The sequence below is a fragment of the Mya arenaria genome, chromosome 17 (genome assembly GCF_026914265.1).
Source record: "Mya arenaria isolate MELC-2E11 chromosome 17, ASM2691426v1".
In the NCBI taxonomy this organism is placed as follows: Eukaryota; Metazoa; Mollusca; class Bivalvia; order Myida; family Myidae; genus Mya; species Mya arenaria.
The window spans coordinates 48973039-48994529 of record NC_069138.1 but is presented as its reverse complement, the minus strand read 5'-3'; the positions used below and the strand labels follow the sequence as shown (position 1 = coordinate 48994529).

The 21491-nt window shown below is 35.1% G+C and overlaps 1 protein-coding gene and 1 long non-coding RNA gene across 2 annotated transcripts in view; one reads left to right on the top strand and one right to left on the bottom strand.

The window, feature by feature from the left end:
• Positions 1-1550, bottom strand: part of LOC128222746 (carboxyl-terminal PDZ ligand of neuronal nitric oxide synthase protein-like) — a 26136-nt gene extending 24586 nt beyond the window's left edge. The window contains exon 1 of the mRNA XM_052931856.1: positions 1370-1550. The gene's annotated coding sequence lies outside the window, so the exon portion shown is untranslated. The remainder of the gene's footprint in view (positions 1-1369) is intronic.
• Positions 1551-17361: 15811 nt separating this feature from the next.
• On the top strand, positions 17362-18403 carry LOC128223728 (uncharacterized). The gene is made up of 3 exons (XR_008259336.1): positions 17362-17423; positions 17708-17815; positions 18275-18403. It is a non-coding gene; the product is annotated as an uncharacterized LOC128223728 (long non-coding RNA).
• Positions 18404-21491: the final 3088 nt, after the last annotated feature.

Sequence of the window (21491 nt, the reverse complement as noted above, 5' to 3'; positions counted from 1 at the left end):
TATTTTTTATTACAAAAGTTATATGAGGCAACAAGTAAAACGTTTAAAAACTCTTCAAGAAGGATAACTTGTACATTTTTACTTATTTAACGGTTAAATGTTCAGCAGTTAATTATGCAATTCATGTAACAGTGAACCCGTTTTATGTAAAACACGCTTAACTATATGTATATATCAACTCTCTTTAAACAAAAATTAATATCAAGTCCTAAACAATTTAAACCAAAATAACTTCAGACGAACTTAGAAGTAATAATGAAGATATCATAAGCCGGGGACCAGATTAAGGCGTTAACTAAACATACGCCACCCCACAGGTAAGATGGCTGCTAGCCAGATGCGCCGCTAACCACGCTATCGCAGACTATCAGGAACTCGCTGTTAAACTCATTAAAACCTCCCAGCACTGAACTCGATGCTAGGTAGTACGTCTATGCGTTATCTTTCCTCAAGTATACATGTGTTTTGGGTTCCGTTGGTTTTAAGTTGCTTGTAGTCATTAGGATGTGCTCATTATGTTAACTGGACGGGTTAAATTGCACGTGAAGTTCACAACTGTAACGATGTACTCATTATGTTAGCTGGACGGGTAAAATTGCACGTGCACTTCACAACTGTAACGATGTTCTCATTATGTTAACTGGACGGGTAAAATTGGACGGGTAAAATTGCACGTGAACTTCACTAATTAATTACCTGCTGCCGGAGAAGCTTCAAACATCTGGGAGCAAATCCTCTGCCAATAAACGGAGTAATGCATTCATATATTTATAATTTTGAACTTCATAAGTTTGCTATTGTAAGCGAAACGAAATATATTACAGAAATAAATATGATATTATTGATTATTATTATTATTATTATTATTATTATTATTATTATTATTATATCTTTAAATGTATATAAAGTTGAAACAAATTTAAGATGAAAATACGTGAATTTTGGAAGCTTGGTCACCTCAGTTTACTTGACCTCATATTAATTTGAAATCACTAGAAAGGTTATTTGTGTAGAGAAAAAATATAAGAGTAAATTATACAGAAAAACATGATGTAAACATGATGTTATGTCCTTGAACGAGTAGATACAAGGCCACGCCCAATCTGAGTTGAAATAAACAACACAAAACACAAGCTTTAAAATCCGTATCTCTAATGCATTTTCAGTCATGTGCTTTATATATCAGTTATCAGCAAGCAATATTCATTAAAGAGATTTCCGAATTAAATGGGTTTACCAGGCATAACAATTTAACATCACAGCTGATGCTAAGATACAAAGCAACTCTTCTTTATATATCGGCTACCTTAATTCATCCACTAAAATCGCACAGAAATCTTCCATTCATAAAACAGCCTAAAAAACTTACATCCGATACTCAATATTCCTTCAAGAATAGAAGTCACGTTGATAGACCCTAATATAATCCAAGGCTTTATTTACTGCACATGGTTACAGAAATATCATAAACCTACAGCGAGTTATAATATTGCGATTTGCATCCAGACAAAACTACGAAACACATTGGTACCATTGTTTTGATATTCCAGGAATTCACTTCCTCATGTTATTAGAAGACCACGTGATTTTGTCACGTGGTATAGTTTTATCACAGACTCTTCTTGTACCAGATATGTTATCGTAGATATTTACGTCTTTCAAAAATGAATTAACCTAATGCTGTTTTATCGGTTATTGAATCAAGAAGGTCTTTATAACAAGGATAGTTTTTGTGATTTTATATGTTATCAGATGACGTTGAAATATCAATTTGAATTTATATTAGTTAAATGGAGTTAAAAGAAAACTTGAGATTAATATTGCACATTTGGTTCAAGATTGTATTATTCAAAAGATTGACCATAGATACGGATCCCTAAAACAATATGATGAAACGATACTTGCATTCAAATGATACAGTTAAACCCCGATTATACCAAACTTGCAGCCCCTTGCAACTGATTTCATTTGCGATAGACTGGCAATTGTTGAGACTGGTGCAATCACTTCTGCACATAAATGGAATTAGGATGAGATAAAAAAATATTCAGCGGTATATTTTGCAATTTGTCAGTGCATGATCGACAACTGTTCTCCGCGGATGCTGTTTGACGCTAGGCTTGAAACTAGTTGATACCGCTTGAAACAAGCTGCTTGAACGGGGTCTGGTCCGTTACTATTTATATCGAAGATCGATCAAAACAGAAAACAATTCATTTAAAAAGATGCTGTTCAGAATCAAATAATGTATTTTATCCAATAACTTTCAGAGAGTTATCAACAGCAGAACAGTTGCATTTTGAAATTATGCAATGCCTAAATGCAAATGTTGCAGTTGCTACCAAGATGGTGCAAAAATACTTTGTGCTTGGTTCTCTGGTCTTAATGCACAAGTCAATTGTAACCACCAACCCCAAGGTCCGAGGGTATACCGGGGATAGCCGGGGAAATGAACCGTGTTTTTACCTTCAAGGTGGCCCCACAGTGCCGGGTGAATGCGTTGGTTTTGTCTATGCGGAAAAAATAGCGGGGAATGGGCCTTACATAGGGTCCCTGGGGTGGAGGGCTGGCATTTGGCAGGGATTTTACCATCATTTCGTCGGGGATTTTACACGGGCTTGGCTGGACCGAAAGTGAAAGTCCCCGCTATTCCCCGGACCTGGGGGGGGCGTGGTTACAATTGACTGGGGCATAACGCTACATACTGATGTGTGGTAAACATTGATATTATACAAACTCGTTGATGTGAACTCGGAAAGTATTTGCGATAAAATGATAATGTAACGAGCAGACAGGTCTGTGTTATAAACATGGAATACTGTAATCTCAACGGTAAACGATCGGCCCACGCTTGGGAAATTCTTGCAACCGCTTGTCAAACAGTCGCCGATGAAGTGCCGATCGGTCACCGTCTCATCGCTGATCAATCGCATACAGGTCACTACAGGGTTGTAAAAGAGTTAACACTATTAACTAGACGAAACTTATCCCTGCACATTGGAAAACATCCTGCTATAAACCGACACTACCGCCTGGAGGCCTATAGCAGAACAATTATAAAACCTCCAGGCGACCAATGCAGACACAGCCAGACATAATAATAGTTGGGACCAATTGAACATTGCCACCGCTCTGCAACCCTGAAGCGACGTCGGAATTGCTTTTCATTCGTCGAAAAGAGGCCCCACTGCTGGGATTAACATTTAACTGTATGCCCTAGGATCGGCAATGCCAAGGGGTTTGATCATTAATCGATTAATTTCAAATACAATCTGCTTATTGTAATAACGTTTTTTCCCATTTAAAAGACATTAGTTGAACACAACGGATATGCGTTCAACCTTCTACGTGTATTTGGCTGTAGTTCGTATGTCAAGATTGAATCCCGACTGTGCCATGATGAATTAATCCAATGATGGATATAATCTATGAAAATCCCATTTCTACATTTAATCTTGCAAACGGAGATTTTCTCTAGGATATTTGATAAAAGTAATTGTCAATTCTGGCAGCTTAATCACCAAGAGGAAATAAAGACCACCGATAAGCTTTGGTTTGGATTAAGCGGACGGAGATAAATGTGAAGAACAAATTTAACTATTTTCCATTTTGAGTGCAATGGCGGTTTTAGTGGATAAGGCTGTAAATAATTAAACCGGAACAAAGCTCTTCCCCAGCGAACATTAATTCCTAGAAATTAAAAAAGCCATTTTAATTCCCGTGACTGAGATAAATGTCCGGATGAATTCAATGCTTGTCTGTAAATTAAAAATATTTTTTTTTCTAATACATGTTTTTCGTAGAAACTCTTTTACAAATGGAAGTCATCAAATACAAAAAAGAGTTGTAACTTGCTTTCTCAAGTTTCCATATATAACAGAGGACATGATTTGAGAAGGGGTGGACTGGTTTTCGATTCGCAGTAACAAACGTGTTGTTTCTTACCATTCGACAAGTTTCAGATATAGTAAGTTAAACTCACAATTTACTTTTCGTTCAATATTGAGTTTATAAACATTGACAGAGAAATGATTTGTGCAATTCAATACAAACACAGAAGTCATATTTCATGCTCTATTGATTTATCGCAAAAATGTATCAGTACGTGGGAAATTAAACATAGTTACAATGCCCGTAATTAGCATGTGTCTGCATGAGGGAAGGTTAACCTTGTTACAATGCCCGTAATTAGCATATGTCAGCATGCGGGTAAGATAACGTAGTTACAATGCCCGTAATAAGCATATGTCAGCATGCGGGTAAGATAACCTAGTTACAATGCCCGTAATAAGCATATGTCAGCATGAGGGAAAGTTAACCTAGTTACAATGCCCGTAATTAGCATATGTCAGCATGCGGGTAAGATAACGTAGTTACAATGCCCGTAATAAGCATATGTCAGCATGCGGGTAAGATAACCTAGTTACAATGCCCGTAATAAGCATATGTCAGCATGCGGGTAAGATAACCTAGTTACAGAGCCCGGTATAAGCATATGTCAGCATGCGGGTAAGTAAACTTAGTAACAATGCCCGTAATTAGCATATGTCAGCATGGGGGAAGGTTAACGTAGTTGCAATGCCCGTAATAAGCATGTGTCATCATGAGAAAAGTTAACGTAGTTTCAATGCCCGTATTTAGCATGTGTCAGCAAAAGGGAAGGTTTATGTAGTTACCATGCCCGTTAATATCATGTGTTAGCATAAGGGTAAGATAACGTAGTTACAATGCACGTAATTAGCATGTGTCAGCATGCGGGTAAGATAACGTAGTAACAATGCCCGTTATTAGCATATGTCAGCATAAGGGAAGGTTAACCTAGTTACAATGCCCGTAATTAGCATGTGTCAGCATGCGGGTAAGATAACGTAGTTACAAAGCCCGTAATTAGCATATGTCAGCATGAGGGAAAGTTAACCTAGTAACAATGCCCGTAATTAGCATGTGTCAGCATTCGGGTTAGATAACGTAGTTACAATGCCCGTAATTAGCATATGTCAGCATGATGGTAAGTAAACGTAGTAACTATACCCGTAATTAGCATATGTCAGCATAAGGGAAGGTTAACCTAGTTACAATGCCCGTAATTAGCATGTGTCAGCATGCGGGTAAGATAACGTAGTTACAAAGCCCGTAATTAGCATATGTCAGCATGAGGGAAAGTTAACCTAGTAACAATGCCCGTAATTAGCATGTGTCAGCATTCGGGTTAGATAACGTAGTTACAATGCCCGTAATTAGCATATGTCAGCATGATGGTAAGTAAACGTAGTAACTATACCCGTAATTAGCATATGTCAGCATTAGGGAAGGTTAACCTAGTTACAATGCCCGTAATTAGCATGTGTCAGCATGCGGGTAAGATAGCGTTACAAAGCCCGTAATTAGCATATGTCAGCATAAGGGAAAGTTAACCAAGTAACAATGCCCGTAATTAGCATGTGTCAGCATTCGGGTTAGATAACGTAGTTACAATGCCCGTAATTAGCATATGTCAGCATGATGGTAAGTAAACGTAGTAACTATACCCGTAATTAGCATATGTCAGCATTAGGGAAGGTTAACCTAGTTACAATGCCCGTAATTAGCATGTGTCAGCATGCGGGTAAGATAACGTAGTGAGCAAGTTATCTTTATTACAATGCATCTCAATAACAGACAGAAACTGTAATTCTTTAACATAGAATTACTCACTGAAGTTGAAAAATGCATTACTGATTATGTGATAAAACAGTGGAAAATAAAAGAAACATATCCATGTTTTTTTGTGTCAAAGGCTAAATTGAGAAACATTTCTTAAATATATGATTAAGCAATTGTTTCCGTAGTATGTGGTACGACTTACAATACAATCGAAAGTACCTCCAATCATATCAGTTTATGTGTATATGATTCAGAGCCTATGAATCGTAATGACAACATAATCTTTATTTTCGAAACCTTATCGGTTTCTTATTTGTCAAGCGATTCAATCTCATACATGCTGATGTTTATTGTACAGCGGTCCTAGAAATGTGCTGGTGTTCCTAAGAGTCACAATAGGAATTACTGATTGTGACAAACGATTGTTTATTGCGAATTGTCATGCAACAATTACCGTAAACCGATGCTTGGACATTTTCGTAAACCATGGTGTTGAAAACGTGTTATAACTGTCACTTTATTTCAAGCTATTCGTTTTTGTTTAGTTTATACTTGAACGATTATGTTTCTTACACGGAAAAAAACTTACACATTGAATGGTGAGAAATATTCTCAATTAGCAAATCCAAAATGTGTTCTCATGTTAAAATCAGTTTACCATAACTAAATTTTGATTTCAATCGAGGGCTTATCCTCACCTTAGAAATGTATGTAAAAGATACACTTGACCTCGTTTGCCATGGTAATAAGTATTTGTTTGAATTGTGTATGGTATGAATCATTTCATTGTGAAAGGTACATTATAAAGAAGAAACCAAATTCTGATTTTATTTGTCGGCAAGCGTTTTCAGGAAATGAATTGCTTGATTTTTTGTTTACTCGATATATTTACCCAACGCGCCTGTGAATATTGCTTTTGCAAAATGAATGATTAAAAACAAGTTACTTCATCATTACGTATTTCAATGGAACAGTTTTGTTGCGACTTCACATAAACCGTAGACCTGGATCATGATTTTTCTGATAAATTTTGTGCTTGTTTACATATAGGCCTAAAAAAATGGTTTGTTTCTGGTTACATGCTCAAAAAATATTTGGTCGGTAGGTAGGTTTTTTTTTTTCATTGACACCTTGGCTGCAACTTCAATATCTTATTTTCCGCCATGTAACTCATCGAAACGAAAAGGTATTTTATAGGTTGTCCTTGTTCTATACACTTTATTTGTTTGAATCCCAATGCACAATGAGTGCAGAGGTATACATTTACTGCAATCAGGCATGTAAATTTCGTAGCCATTCCGGTCTACTCAAGGGGCATTATGTTGTCAGGAAAAAAGAACTAATGCACCGGTTGGTGCTGAAAAAATATCTAATTGTGAAATTTAGCAAATGGCATAAATTTCGGACAATTATTTTCGGATACCGGATTTTTTTGTCAAGTGTTTTTTTGCAATAATTTTTTTGAGTCGGTGGCAAATAAATTGAGTCGGTCGGGTAACCAGAAACAAACCTTTTTTTGTTTAGGCCATACCATTTGGATGTGCCAAATATTGATAAAAATAAAACTAGGATATGGAAACAAATCTTTCATTATATAGATTTAAGAACGATTTACCAATTTTAAACTGCTCAATTGATTACATTGGATAATGCAACCTTATGCTATTATTTATTTATAGACGTTTATCACAGGCTCAGAAGGAAAAGTTAAGTCGACAATGATTGAGAAAAAAGTTATAACAGCATTGTATTAATCAATCTCGTCGGTAATAGTTTAGTCTTGTGTTGTGGGGGAAACTGGAGAACTCGGAGGAAACTCACTAGTCCGACTTGGTGACCACATACCAAACTCACATGCGCCTATGCCTGGAATCGAACCCGGATCGCCTAGGTAAGGAGCAAGTGCGTTCAACACAGCGCTAGCCGGACGGAGGGAAAGTATGCGGCTCCTCGATAACAAGTCAGTACTATGCCAACTGAGTCCGGCCCTGATAACTTACATACGTTTTGACCTATGCGAGACAGGACCGTGCCATGAACGTTTCTGGATTGGGAATTAATCTCGAACTTCCAGACCGGACCATATATCACTATTTTGGGTCTTTGGATTCACCACAGCTTGTAGTCCTACTCATACACTGGACACTAGCCATTTCCCCATGTTAGCGGACAATTGTCACAGGCTGGACAACGCATGCGTCCAGTCCAGGATTAAGGAATGACGTCACCATTACGTCATATGTACTTTCGTTGTGTGGAAAATTCTCGATAAAAAAAAATGTTCTTATGATTGATAGACATGTTTTCACATGCTCAATACACTGTAAATCAAAACTATCATTATTCCTGAAACTTTTATACCTTAAGTATCTATTCTTGCTTGATTTATCATTTAGAGTAGAGATTAAAGCATAAACCGCTGCCCTATAGTTGAAAGGTCATTTTGGAAGATCTGTCATGGCGGACGGTGCAAATTTTAGAGTTTGTTTTTCAAGTGGAGTGATTTTTCTTAGGAATAACTTGACCCCCCTTTTTTATTGGCTTAAAAGATAATTTAAAGCTTGTACTTTAAGAATATATGTGGTTATCATAGCCTGCATTCGCTCGAAATGCCTTTAAATGTTGTCTGAAAATTATAATTTTACATTGAATTATATAGGGAATAACAATGGTGGTGTGTAACCTTAAGCTTTGGAACCCAAGCATACAGTCACGTGATTTATAAACTGTGTTACGTGGCCTGGATAATTCCCAAAGTTTTCCACGAAATGTGCGCGTTAGTACCGTGAGAGTAATCGTTTTAATTTGCTAAATACATAGATCTGATCTTGGTTTCTTTTACACTCTTAACTACGAACTAATCTGAGTACACTATTTAAATATTGTATTTCATTAAAAGGGAAAGGAAATTATTCATATCTTATATTTTGATTATTTGTTTTTGTAATTCGTGGTATTTTTCATCGAAATGAGTTTGACCAGAGTGAATAAGATATTTAATTTTGCAAACCCAGTTCAATACAAATTTACAGTAGTACGAGATAAAAAACAATTTTCAGTTAATTATTGACTTAACATTTATGTTCATAAGAAAATTTGATTCCAACAGAATTGAAACGTAAATGATTGCGTACTATGCTGGTCTATTAAATATTAAATGAGTTAAACAAGTCATAAACTAATTACTACAGTAGTTTTCAGTTTTGACCTGGAACTATTTAACTGTTTTCGTAACTATCGGCACGGCATTTCCTTAAAAAATCTAGTAAATGTTTAATGGTTATAAAGGTATGCAATCATAATTGTATTAACTACATTCATCATACAAAATATGTTGAAAAAGCAGCTAAGCGCCATGGTGGTCTATCATTATCTCTCTCTATCTTCTCTGTCTTATAGCAAAAAAAGCGATTTGTCATGATAAAGACATTGCAGAGGTTTTTATCGACAAAATGCTGTGCAGCAAATGAACAATTCATTTGGAATGCACCGGCAGATTCTATGAATATGCTTCCTTGAGAAATTGATACAAAGCGTCCGTTGTCTCGAGGTTCAACAACAGAGTCGTTTGTCATTGGCATGCAATGCGAAAGAGCAATATCTAGGCAAAATCCCTCTATAGAAATGATGTACAAGAATTGTTGTTACAAATGTAACGGCTGTATATGTATTTTAACATGTTTCTGTCTACATATTTACAAGTATTTGCAATTCACATGCAAATCGTATTTAATGTGAATTTCTATTGGCAAAGATACCCCGTTATTTGCCAACATTGAATACCTTGTTGTAGACCTGATGTGGTAAGGTCCTATCGGCACGCGCTGTTACTTAATACTATTGGCAGAACTTTTTGAGATCATGAAAATATTAGCTTGTCCATATATGTTTCTTATTCAAGCTTTTTTTTATACGCATTCGATGTTTGACATCGATTATAGTTCAATGGAAACAACACGAGCAAATTGCCAAACACGGACATTGTTTAAATGGTAAAAGGCTACAGCATTATATACAGTATGTGTATACCACGTGATAAATTACGTCATATGTGCTACGTCGGAAGGCAAAAATTTGCTTGAAATGAAGACTAACAACAAAGATAACTTTTCGTTTACTACCCCATTCAAAAATAAACGAAGGGCAGTCTATGCTGCTCTAGGAGCCCCGTCTTCGTTTTATTTCCGGAGTTTGATAAGGTGATCAAACACTTCGACAAATCAGTGTCCAAAATGATATTTTGACAATGCTCCGTCAGAAGGCCGTTTTGTGAAAAGGTTTGTCGAAGTGTTTAAGGAACTAAACTCTCAATCAAACGCTGGTAAAAGACCGAAGGCAGGGCTCCGTAAGCGGCGTGGACTGCGCCATGTTTCATTTAAAATGGTGAGGAAATAGTTATCTTTGTTTAAAGTCTCGTAATATACACTGAACAAGATACACATGGTGTACAAACAACACAGGCACACCACACATGAATCAATAAATGTTGAGAAAAACCGCCTTGCCATGTTCAGTATTGGACCAATAATAGGTTAGTCATTGTCGTGTAAGTTTCAAATGTATTTTTGACCTTGATGTACTGGCGTCCTTAAACTTGACCTTCGTTAAGCTGTTATAATAATATACTAGTAGTTCATAGTTTCTTTGTTTTTATACAAAGTGGCTGTTCAGTAAAACCACACAAATCTCGTTTTCTGCTGACGTGTGAGCTTAATGCGTGACATGCGTATCATATACTCCTCGTGACACGGTGAAATATATGCGAACAGAAGACATGCTCGTACCGCTATTGCATGTTTAAATGTTGAGCGCGTTATATATCCGAGTGCAGCTGTATTACTTTGGTTAAAGAACCATTACTTTTACCAAATGTTTTCCTTGATTAGAAAACGATGCTTAAGGGCAATACAAAATATTGCATGTTTGACTCTTGCACAGTTTGAAAACATTTTGACACACTGTTCCCTATTTGTCTCCCTTGAAATAAAGTGTTTTAGCTAGTACTTACTGACTGTTGAGTTTTGAACAGTATTGAATGAGTGCTTCTGCTAAAACGACGATAATGATGATGACAATGATGTTTTGATGATGATTCGGTAAACCTCGTTTCCGCAAAACACCCTACGCTCAGGTTGAGGTGAACCTATCTTACACGAACGGCCATGGAAGATACTTATTATAATCAACCTCCCTCTATGAACAGTTAAAATGTATTGTGATAAAAGGCATTGGACGCATTACTCCAAGCTATAACCAAATTGAACAGGACATATAAAACATGTAAATCATGTTCACGTGACATATTCCCGCATATAGGTTATCTTAAGCTGTATGTGTTACAGTGTCTAGGAATGAGCTTTGCATAGACTTTATACAATGATGTACGTACACGTCGCTATAGATATTCATATCTGAATTGGCAAACGATTGTTTATTTTGCCTTTTCATGCGCCACAATCTCTAGCAAACATGTGAGATCGTAAATCGATTGCGCCTTTTGCTTAGAATTCTGTTTAAGATACGCATACGTTTATCCATAATTTGGATAACTTCCTTCCGTGATTTCAAATTCAATGAAATGCAGTTAAAATCGATGTCAATATTGGCTGCCTTAGTAAATCACGAAGTCCTACCCTTCTGTATTTACAGAAGCATACCTACTGAAAATAAAAATTATAATTACCTTTTATTTTCGGATCACGCTTGTGTAATACTTCCATCACAGTTTTTCTACACAATATGCTAGATATCACACATTCGAATAGCAATACAGAATATCCTGTGAGAACGTAGGCCATATAAATTCTATGACCCTGAATATTGTTTCTTCTATACGTCCGATAGAACACATGCTGGGCCGGTGTCAAACCCAGACGAATAAATTCTCCCGTCAATATAAATTGTTTTCTCTTGCAAACTTGTATAAGGAAATGGTCGTAAAAATGTAGCGTTTAGATATTTCGGTTATATTAATGCATTTATCAGTGTGTTCCGTATAGACACATCAAAGAAGGGATTGCAGCATAGATTTAGGCAAACAATGCTAAAGCTATGTTTTTTTAAATATCATATTAGTTTAACAATTTTCAGACACTTTTTTTATACATGCAGATGCTTTTGTATCGGTAACGCAATATATTACGGGCTTGAAGACAAACGCAAAGCGTTTGTCTGTACAAGCCCTCTTACGGTTTGTACGTGTATGCAAGGGACTACTTCTTTTTTGCCGGAGTGATAGGCATTAAAAAATTTGGGCACCATTGAACCGTGAAAATGAGAACCAGAAAAGCTCGTCATACATTGTTCATATAAAGCGCGTGCATGCCGGCAAGCAAATTGTACATGTTTAAGGCGGGGTTTGACCTCCGTTAACCAATGAAAATCAATACGGAAATACCCGAGGTACATGTACAATCCTTCGGCACTTCCATAAAAGGAGTGGAGAACACATATAATGAATACACGTCTAAAGAGTACTTCTTTTGACCGGAAATTATATTTCATAACTCTACAATAATAATACAAAACGAACAGGGTTTGTCGTAACAATTGGTTTCTTGAAAAATACCGTCTAAACCGGATAGACAAATAATTAAGATAAATGTATTTATGCGCATTTCACGACAGTTGATGTAAACAATGATTTGCATATATCAATATCATGATGCAATGACACGGATTTAACGTTATTTTCACGGTGAGTTGAACTAAGAATTATACTTGTTATTGTAAATTCAATCGTTCATACGTTGATGTTTGGACACCATAATGACATAACGTTGGTGTTTACTTAATGAACAAGCTAAAGTGATGCAAACGGTATCCACATCAATTCCAAAGTGGGTGGGGAAGGTCAAAAACTAAAACGTTGAAAATGCTTGTTTTATTTAGATTTGAGAAACGATCTTTTTGGGGGTTGAAACATTTATTCTTGGCGACATGTTTGGGGTTAATTTAGGAGTTGGACAAATTTTACAAAAAAAGATTTTAACAGATTATGGATCAAAAAGCATTCACATTATTACGAAAAAGTCTGTCGACATAAGACAAGTACTTCGTCATTATGTCAAAATGCCACAGAATACTTATCCAACAATGTCTTGAGAGATCCTGATAATATTTTGTCAAATAAGAATGTTATTCTGAAAAATAATGAATTTTCGCGGTTGAAATTCATTTCCGGGTTACAAAAATGCATAAATCTTTTTAAAAATAGCTGCAATCACAAATCCACAAGACATTGTTGATTGGGAAGTCCCGATAAATTTGACTCTCAAACATATTATTTTTGCTTTACGACATTTCCGGGAAAGCGTAAATTTATGCTTTTTGAATAGAAATCTAATAAGATATTCTTTTTCATCGCTAAGTAGTGAAAATTAAATCTAAAAAAACCCATTTTTTTCATTAAAAATCGTTGTGCATGATTATGGTAAACCTGAGAAGAAAAGTATGCCTGGTGTGGGGCTTAGACTCACGGCCGCAGGAACACTAGCACGGCGCTCTTGCCAACTGAGTTAACGGGCAGCTGGTCACACAGGCTAGACTCGGTCGCCCATTAAAGGGGCTGTCTCACAGATGATAAAATAAAAATTAATATTTTTGTCATGGCAGAGTGGGGCAGATGACTCGCGAATACTTTAAGCGATAAAGATGTATGAATGAAATTACAGAAAACCACTTCAGCACAAATAATGAAATCAAATGTTTAGTAATTCATAATTTGTTTTTCAGGGGAGGGTTCGGGAGGGTTTCCCACCCCTCCCGACAACCATCAAATTTGACATGTTTGACCTGGTTTCAACAAGCATAATATTGTGAGTATTATAGATTATGAACCGGGGGATGATTTCACCATAAAAGGCAGCGTTTCTTTTTGGCAGAATTACATGATAACACTATAGCTACAGCGTCTTACTGGTGATTTTTTTACCAAGGTTTTCAGAAGGATACCTTTAGGCGAGATTAAATGTATTGACATGTCTCGCTTAAACTGGCACATATTTCCGCACATAATTTCTTTAAGTTAACCTCTTTTCAAAATTATTCAGCTGAAGGCATGTATAAGCATGCAAGACAATTTTAGACAAACTCTTTCCTACAAAGTAAAAAATGACATTTAAGTAATTAATTATTTAAGTGGGGTGGGTTCGGGAGGGGTTTCCCCTCACGACAAGCAATGTTTATAATACCTTTTTTCTTCTGCATATAATCAGAAAATGCGGGGTCATCAGTTCAGCACAAAAACAGTGGCGGTTTTCGCAATATTTTTCAGAAGTTTTTAACATGCTTGTAGATTAGTGATTTTTCTTCGTGCAGTGTGCAATTTACTCTTCCTAACTGCTGTTTCGACTTGAGATAGAATATGGTCGAGAAATATTTTCTTCCCAATTTTTTCTTCAAACACAATCTATATGAATTACTTAAAAAGCGATATTGTTCATGTAAAATTAGCAAGACATTTACAATGCCAGCTCTAATATAGTAAAGCATTGGCATAGCAAAATTCAAAACGTTTTTATTAAATATGCTTTGTGGTGATTTATAGACATTTATAAACAATAGAAAAACAATCTTTCACTGTTTCAAACATATTGATATTTTTTTACTGTTTGAAATTTCAGCCAGCTCTCAAATAAATATTGAATGCCAGTGCTAAGAGGGCTGGGACACAATTTGAACAACTTCATTACCAAAATAATGTAACCTTTGTATACAAATTATAATTTGTTGCCCTACTTCAATAATTATAATTGAATGCAATTTTATACACTTTTAGGGTCTAAAATTAAATTGTTATGTTTGTGATAGATCGCAATATATTTCAGTTCGTTACTCTTAAAATATAGCTTTTGATTCTCACTCAGTGAAATTCATGTACATCAGGATTTTACACTAAAACAAAACAAATTCACTATTTATTCTTTTTTTAAGTTATCGCACATAGGTTATGGCATGGTACCATCCTCTTTATTTAGATTGTCCAGAAAATGTGAATGCATCTCAGTAGCTCAGTTGATGAAGAACTCGCCCTGTTAGCAAAGGGGTCCCGGGTTCCAGCCCTGCAGTTGTCATACATTTTTCTGTCCCAATTGTACTTCAATGGATAAATTCAAATTCTGACAATAAATAATGACAATTTAGCAGGTGGAGCTATGATCCTATTCATGTCATGTATTTTCATTTCTCAGTGATTGAATTTAAAGCTGCACTCTCACAGATTTACCGTTTTTACATTTTTTTTTTGCCTTGGAAAGAGCAAATTTTTGCGTAAATATCTGCAAACCAATGATAAAAGATTGCTGATAAAAGATCTGATTGCAGATTTTTTATATTTTCTTTAAATTATGCACCAGTCAATTGTAACCACGCCCTTTCATAAACCATCTAGCTGCCGAATGTGAGTTTTAGATACATATTGGACAGTTTCATTGGAATTTATTTAGTATAAAAAATATATTTCATGGCTAAAAGCGTAGTACTGGCTCAGGGCTTTTTCTATAGTACCCACGGGTTCGACTTTCGGACCCATCCCCAAAGCAAAATATAAGATGTTTTTCTAAATCTTCAGAATTTTGTTTTTAGAAAGTCTTTTAAAATGTACTGGTTCATTTTCAATATCCTAATAAATTATGTGATGTAAAGTTTTTTTGATAATTGTACTCGGAAATCATTGATTTTCATCACATTCAGATATATCTGTATGAAATATTATCTGTCCTGATTAATTGCAATAGATATTTACACCCAAGGATTGATATTTCAGCCATTTTGGTTCTATTTAAGGGAATTTAAACTAATATAAAATCATTTCCTAATTCCCAGGAGACTAGACAGCTTTTTTTTTTAACAGTTTATTTTCCCAATTTCAGCATTTTCACGACGCAAAATTATCCAAAATGTCTAGGGTCTTTTTCCCAAATTGGGCAGAAAAAGCCCTGTTACTTAATAATGTTTGAGGAAAAATGTAATTCAAGGGACATTTTCATACACTTGAGATCTGTTTTTGTAATGATACAAAAATAAGCTGATTCTTTCATCTAATACAAAAACTAAATAATGTCTAAACCGTCAAATGTGAGGTTGCATCTGTAAACTTCATCTTTGTTTAGGAAATCTGTTAATATAACTTTCACCACCCAGAACAATAAGTATCAATTATAAGAAGTAAAAATATTCTAGTTACTATTTCCTCATGTCAGGGACAATTCAATTAAAAAATCAATGGAAAAAAACTGTTAAATACTATCATGGATGTTGTTTTTTCTAACTTTTAATAATATTTATTCCCTGTGGTCGGTCGGTTTGTTGGTCGGTCCGTTGCAACTTTGTCCGGAGCAAAACTTAAAAACTACTGGATGGAATTGGATTAAACTTCATACAATGGTAGAGCATAATGAGAGGAAGTGCCGTGTACAATAACCATTAACTCTATTCTTGCTTAATACTGAGTTATTGCCCTTTGTTAACTTTTTGGTCTGGAGTATAACTTGAAAAGTACTGGATGGAATTCATTGGAACTTCATACAATGGTAAAGCACAATGAGGGGAAGTGCATTGTTCAAGAACCATAACTATACCTTAGCTAATTACTGAGTTATTGCCCATTATTTGTTTTTTTGCTGTCAATTTTTTCTCTCCAGACATTAACTTGCAAACTACTATATGGAATTTATTGAAACTTCATACAATGGTAAAGCACAATGAGAGGAAGTGCAGTGCACAAGAACCATAACTCTATTTTGGCTAATTACAGAGTTATGGCCTTTAATACTTTTTTCTTGTCCCTAGCATAACTTGAAAACTATTGGATGAAATTTAATAAAGCTTCATACAGTGATAGATCATGATGAGAGGAAGTGCAGTGTATAGGAACCTCAATTCTATTTCAGCTAATTACAGAGTTACTGCCCTTTGTTATTTTTCTTGTCCGGAGCATTACTTGAAAACTATTGAATGGAATTTAATAAAACTTCATACAGTGATAGATCATTAATGAGAGGAAGTGCAGTGTATAGGAACCGCAATTCTATTTGAGCTAATTACAGAGTAATTGCCCTTTGTTACTTTTTTCTTGTCCCGAGCATAACTTGAAATCTACCGGATGAAATGTAATAAAACTTTATACAATGGTACAGCACAATGAGAAGGAGTTTCAGTGTACATGAATCATTACACTATTTTAGCAAATTACAATGACAATTGTTATGTAAAATAAAGTTGTCATATATAGGTTTGCTTTCCAAATAGTTGACTGCAATTTCATATCAGGGCGGCGTTCAGGGGATATTAATGACCTTCAGTGATAGCTCTAGTTACCTTTCAGGTGGCCCCGCAGTGCCGGATGAATGCGTTGGATTTGTCTTTGCGCAAAATATAGCGGGGAATGGGCCCTACCAAGAGTCCCTGGGGTGCGGGGGCATTTGGCAGGGGATTTTACCATTTGTTTGTCCCCACAGGGCGGAGATTTTAGCCGGGGTTGGCTTGACCAGAAGTCAAAGTCCCTGCTATTCCCCGCACCTGGGGGGGGGGGGATGGTTACAATTGACTGGTGCATAAATGCCAGCTTCACCAACCCAACTCAAAGCCTTTAGTGAATGTCCTTATGAAAATAAGATTTTTAGTAATTACATCTACCAGGTATGGTGGACATTTTTTTAGTATTCCAATTCCTTAATAACTTACTGGGTAATATTAATTTGTAATTGTTTGCAACAGGTTGGAGATGGGGATGATGACAGACCAGCCAGCCGAACTCAAATTGGATTAGACATCATGCGGTAAATTATTAGTATTTCACAATTCACTTTATGAAAATGTATCCAAACAGTAGCGGGTTTGAATCTTTTAAGTTTATCTTTTCTGTTTGTTTCATTCCTAAATAACATTGTTTCATGCTGGTTGTAAATTATTTCCTGGTCACGGCCATGAGATTATATCCTTTTCTAATGAACTATTTTGTTTGCTTTATTATAAATTTCAGGTTTTTGACTTATCCCTCAATACTTCTTAATACATTTCAACATTCTGTAAAAGCACAAATGTATTGGTTCTTTTTTTATAGCCACCTGGTTGCTGAAGCTCGAGAGGACCTTTATGGACAAAAAATCCTGTTCAAGATAGTTCTGTCTGGAATTCCATACCACCTCCAGAGAATGGAAAATGTCTTCAAGTAAGAAGAGATTTTAAAGCAAGTGCATTTCTGACTCCTCCAAAATGCTTCTTTGTAGTACAATTACCTTAGAGTTGTTTAATAATCATTGCAAAATATTCAAACATAATATATTTTCATCTATTTTGTCTTGATCTTTGAATCCGTCAAATTACACTATGACTATCATTTTGTGACTATATCAACGTTGTCAACGTTGACGTCATTTGATGTTGATGTCATTTCCTGTTCATTATATACATACAACCTGATGAAGGCCGAATGGCCGAAACGTTGTTTCATAAATAAATAATTTGTGTTGAAGTTGGACTTCTTTAATTATCACCATATGTGACTATATCAAATTTATGACTACATAAAGAAGTGTGTATGCCTCAAATGATTGTTAACTGTTATACCTTCACAGTAGTAGTTAGTACTTTTATTCTGTTAAAAACATTGCATTTATGTTATTTGCAGATTCTGATGTGCCAGCAGCCTGAAGTGGTCAAACAATTTGAAACTGGATGCAGCACAGAATCCCATATTTTAAGAGAATGCAGATGTTAGTCACCCTTGTCAAACTTGTTTGTGTGAATAATACAAAATGTGACATTTACAGCAAATATGTAATAATTGAGCAACGTATAGACAATTGCAAAACTCTGTTCTGTTAATTTTGTGCCATATTTAGCATTTAAAACCAGATACTTTCAGTTTTTGCCGGTTTGTTCGGTTTCTTTTATTCATGATTTTTTCAAGAAGACACCAGTTCGATGTATAGTAGTTATGGTGTTTTAACTGTCAATGAATCCAAGATCACTGTATGTTGTTGAAATGATAATATATGTTGAACATTGAAGATCCAGCTGTCAGTACAGATAACATTGATTGTGCTTTTGAGAACACTGAATTTTATCAACATAATTTGACACTGTACATATTACAAGCATTTTTTTCAAATCTATATAAATTAATAGTAGATAACTGTAGCCTTATTTCGTGCATATTAACATATGTGAATAGTTGAATAGCCTCATGATGTCATTCTGTATAAATTATATAATATAATCATTTTAATTGTTTCAATTGTTTTCATATATAAATGGTTTTGGTACTGAAATTTGGTCTTGCTCTATTGGCTTGTACATTCAACAAATATATGAAATAGTGCTTAGTGAGCTCAGCTGACAGGTTTTCACTGGGTTCTTATTTGGGTGTGATCCAACAATATCACTGACTTGATTACTTTTATTGTATATTCTATATAGGTGCTAATTTAGAATATATTTTCAGCTCTGTTGAATGTTGATTGTAATTGCAATTTATCATTTCTTTTTAGATCACCCTGTGGGTTAAACATTATGTGAGGGTTAGAAGTCATTTGTTTGTAATTACACCTTTAAAGCATCGTTAAGATAATTCTGTAATTAAAGAAGAATTGTATTTGCCCTTAAAATCTAAACAACACATTTGTTCATAATTAACATTTTGCAACTTTTTTGGCGGGGGTGTGGTGAATGTTTTTGTAACAAACAAATAAGAATATATTCTGTATTCTCACTGAGATATTTTTGCAGACAATTTTCCAGAGTTGCTTGGCTACATATTGTTCTTATACAATCGTAATTATTAGTAATTGATTAAATGTTTTGCCATGTTTTACCATCATATTTAAATATATTTTTGCCCATTCAATTATAGTTAAAATTATAATTACCCCTGTTTGTAATATACTTCAGTGCAACATTATTGATATATGATCATTTTTAGCTTGACTATTCGATGAATAAGGAGAGCTATCCTAGTCACCCGTGTGTCAGCATCAGCATAACCACTTATGTTAAAGTTTGCGTACCACCTCAATTATTTTCAAAGTCTATTGACATACTGTTTTGAAACTTCGCACGCTTGTTAACCATCATGCTCCCAATCTGTACGCAGGAGGAGGTCACTGTATCGAGCATTTTGACAGAATTATGCCTCTTTATTTACTTAGAATTTACGTATAAGTTTGCGAACCACCTCAAATATTTTCAAAGTTCATTGACATCTGGCTTTGAAACTTTGCACGCTTGTTCACCATCATGCCCCCAACCTGTACACAGGAGGAGGTAACTCCATCAAGCATTTTGACAAAATTATGCCCCTTTTTCAACTTACAATTTATGTTAAAGTTTGCGTACCACCTCAAATATTTTCAAATTCAATTAATGTAAATATCTCAGCACATCATGTATTGCATTGAAATCTAATATAACAGTGATCAATGCATGTTTCTCCAAAACTTTTCAGTCCATACACCGAAAAGCGGTGGAATAGTCGAGCGCGCTGTCTCTGTGACAGCTCTTGGTTTTTTTTTTATTTATTTTCTGTTTGTAACATATTCCTCAAATGCGTTTGTGTACTTGATCTCAAATGCATAATAGCTTTATTTAAGTTAATTTAGAAGAATAACTCTAAACTTCATATAAAATATAAAGTAATGCATTATATATAATGTATACACTATTATTGAAGATTGTTGCGTATACACTAAATAAATTGCTAACAGCAACAGAACTGCTTGTTATTTAAAAAGTTTTATTAACATATACAAAAAAAAACGTTTCCCTTTTACTCCTAGTATGTTTCACTTAGTTATTAGGTAAACTTAGAGTCCGGCAATAACACTTCAAGCCCGTAGAGGCAGCGCCTTAGTTCATATCAAGTACTGAAACATTACACATATCTATTTATTGCTCTTAAGATCTACGTTTAGTAAGCAGAACAGGATTTTGAAGGGAATTCAATTTTTATAGATAATATATGCCAAAATATTTGACTGAACGGCATACGGATTTTGCAAATAGCTTGATTGGACCAGATGGGAGGCTTCTGTAAACTGAGAAACGAAACTGTTTGGAAGCAAGGCTCTCTAGAACAAACATCAATTTCAACAAATAACACTGAACAAAAACAACGCAAACAGACAGTGAGTTATTTTGAGTTAAAGCATTTATTAGACCAAGAACCAGACAAAACATTATGTCAATACGATTTTTATGACTATAACTTCCATTCCTTAAATGAACTGTCTTTTGGCAATTGCGTTTATCAATCGATAGACGCAACATCTTCGGATATGTTCGGATCGCAATTCATCGCATAACAACATACATTAAAACTATTGATATTATTATTGTTTGTTTTGTGTCAGCAGGTCCCGTAAAATTTAAATCAACATTTTAAAAAGTGTAAATTGATTAAACTGTAAATGTATTGTTGCCATAAAAGTTTCAATTTGACGTTTAAAGTGATTTCAAGTGGTTGATCTTTTCCCGCGTTATTGTGATGTCATTTGAAAAAAATGTTTCCGGTTACAGTCGGGTCGTTCTATTTACAGAATGGGTAAGAAAGGATTACTGAAAGGGTTTCTTAAATGAAATGAAGCATTTTTTAAATATTATTGAATGAAATAATGAACTATTTGGTGTAGATATAAGTAATGAATTGCGGGGTTGATGTCATTATCGGGGATATGAACCCCGGGGCTTGGTCAAAGTAAGCGTGGAGTCCTTCGGACTCCACACACCTTAAATACAAATCTAGCTACATACATTTCAAGTATATCCGATTAAATAGTTTCAAGAACAACGTAGGATATATATTATGATAAACAGTCCTTTTCATTAGGCTCAATGTATTGAGAAACACA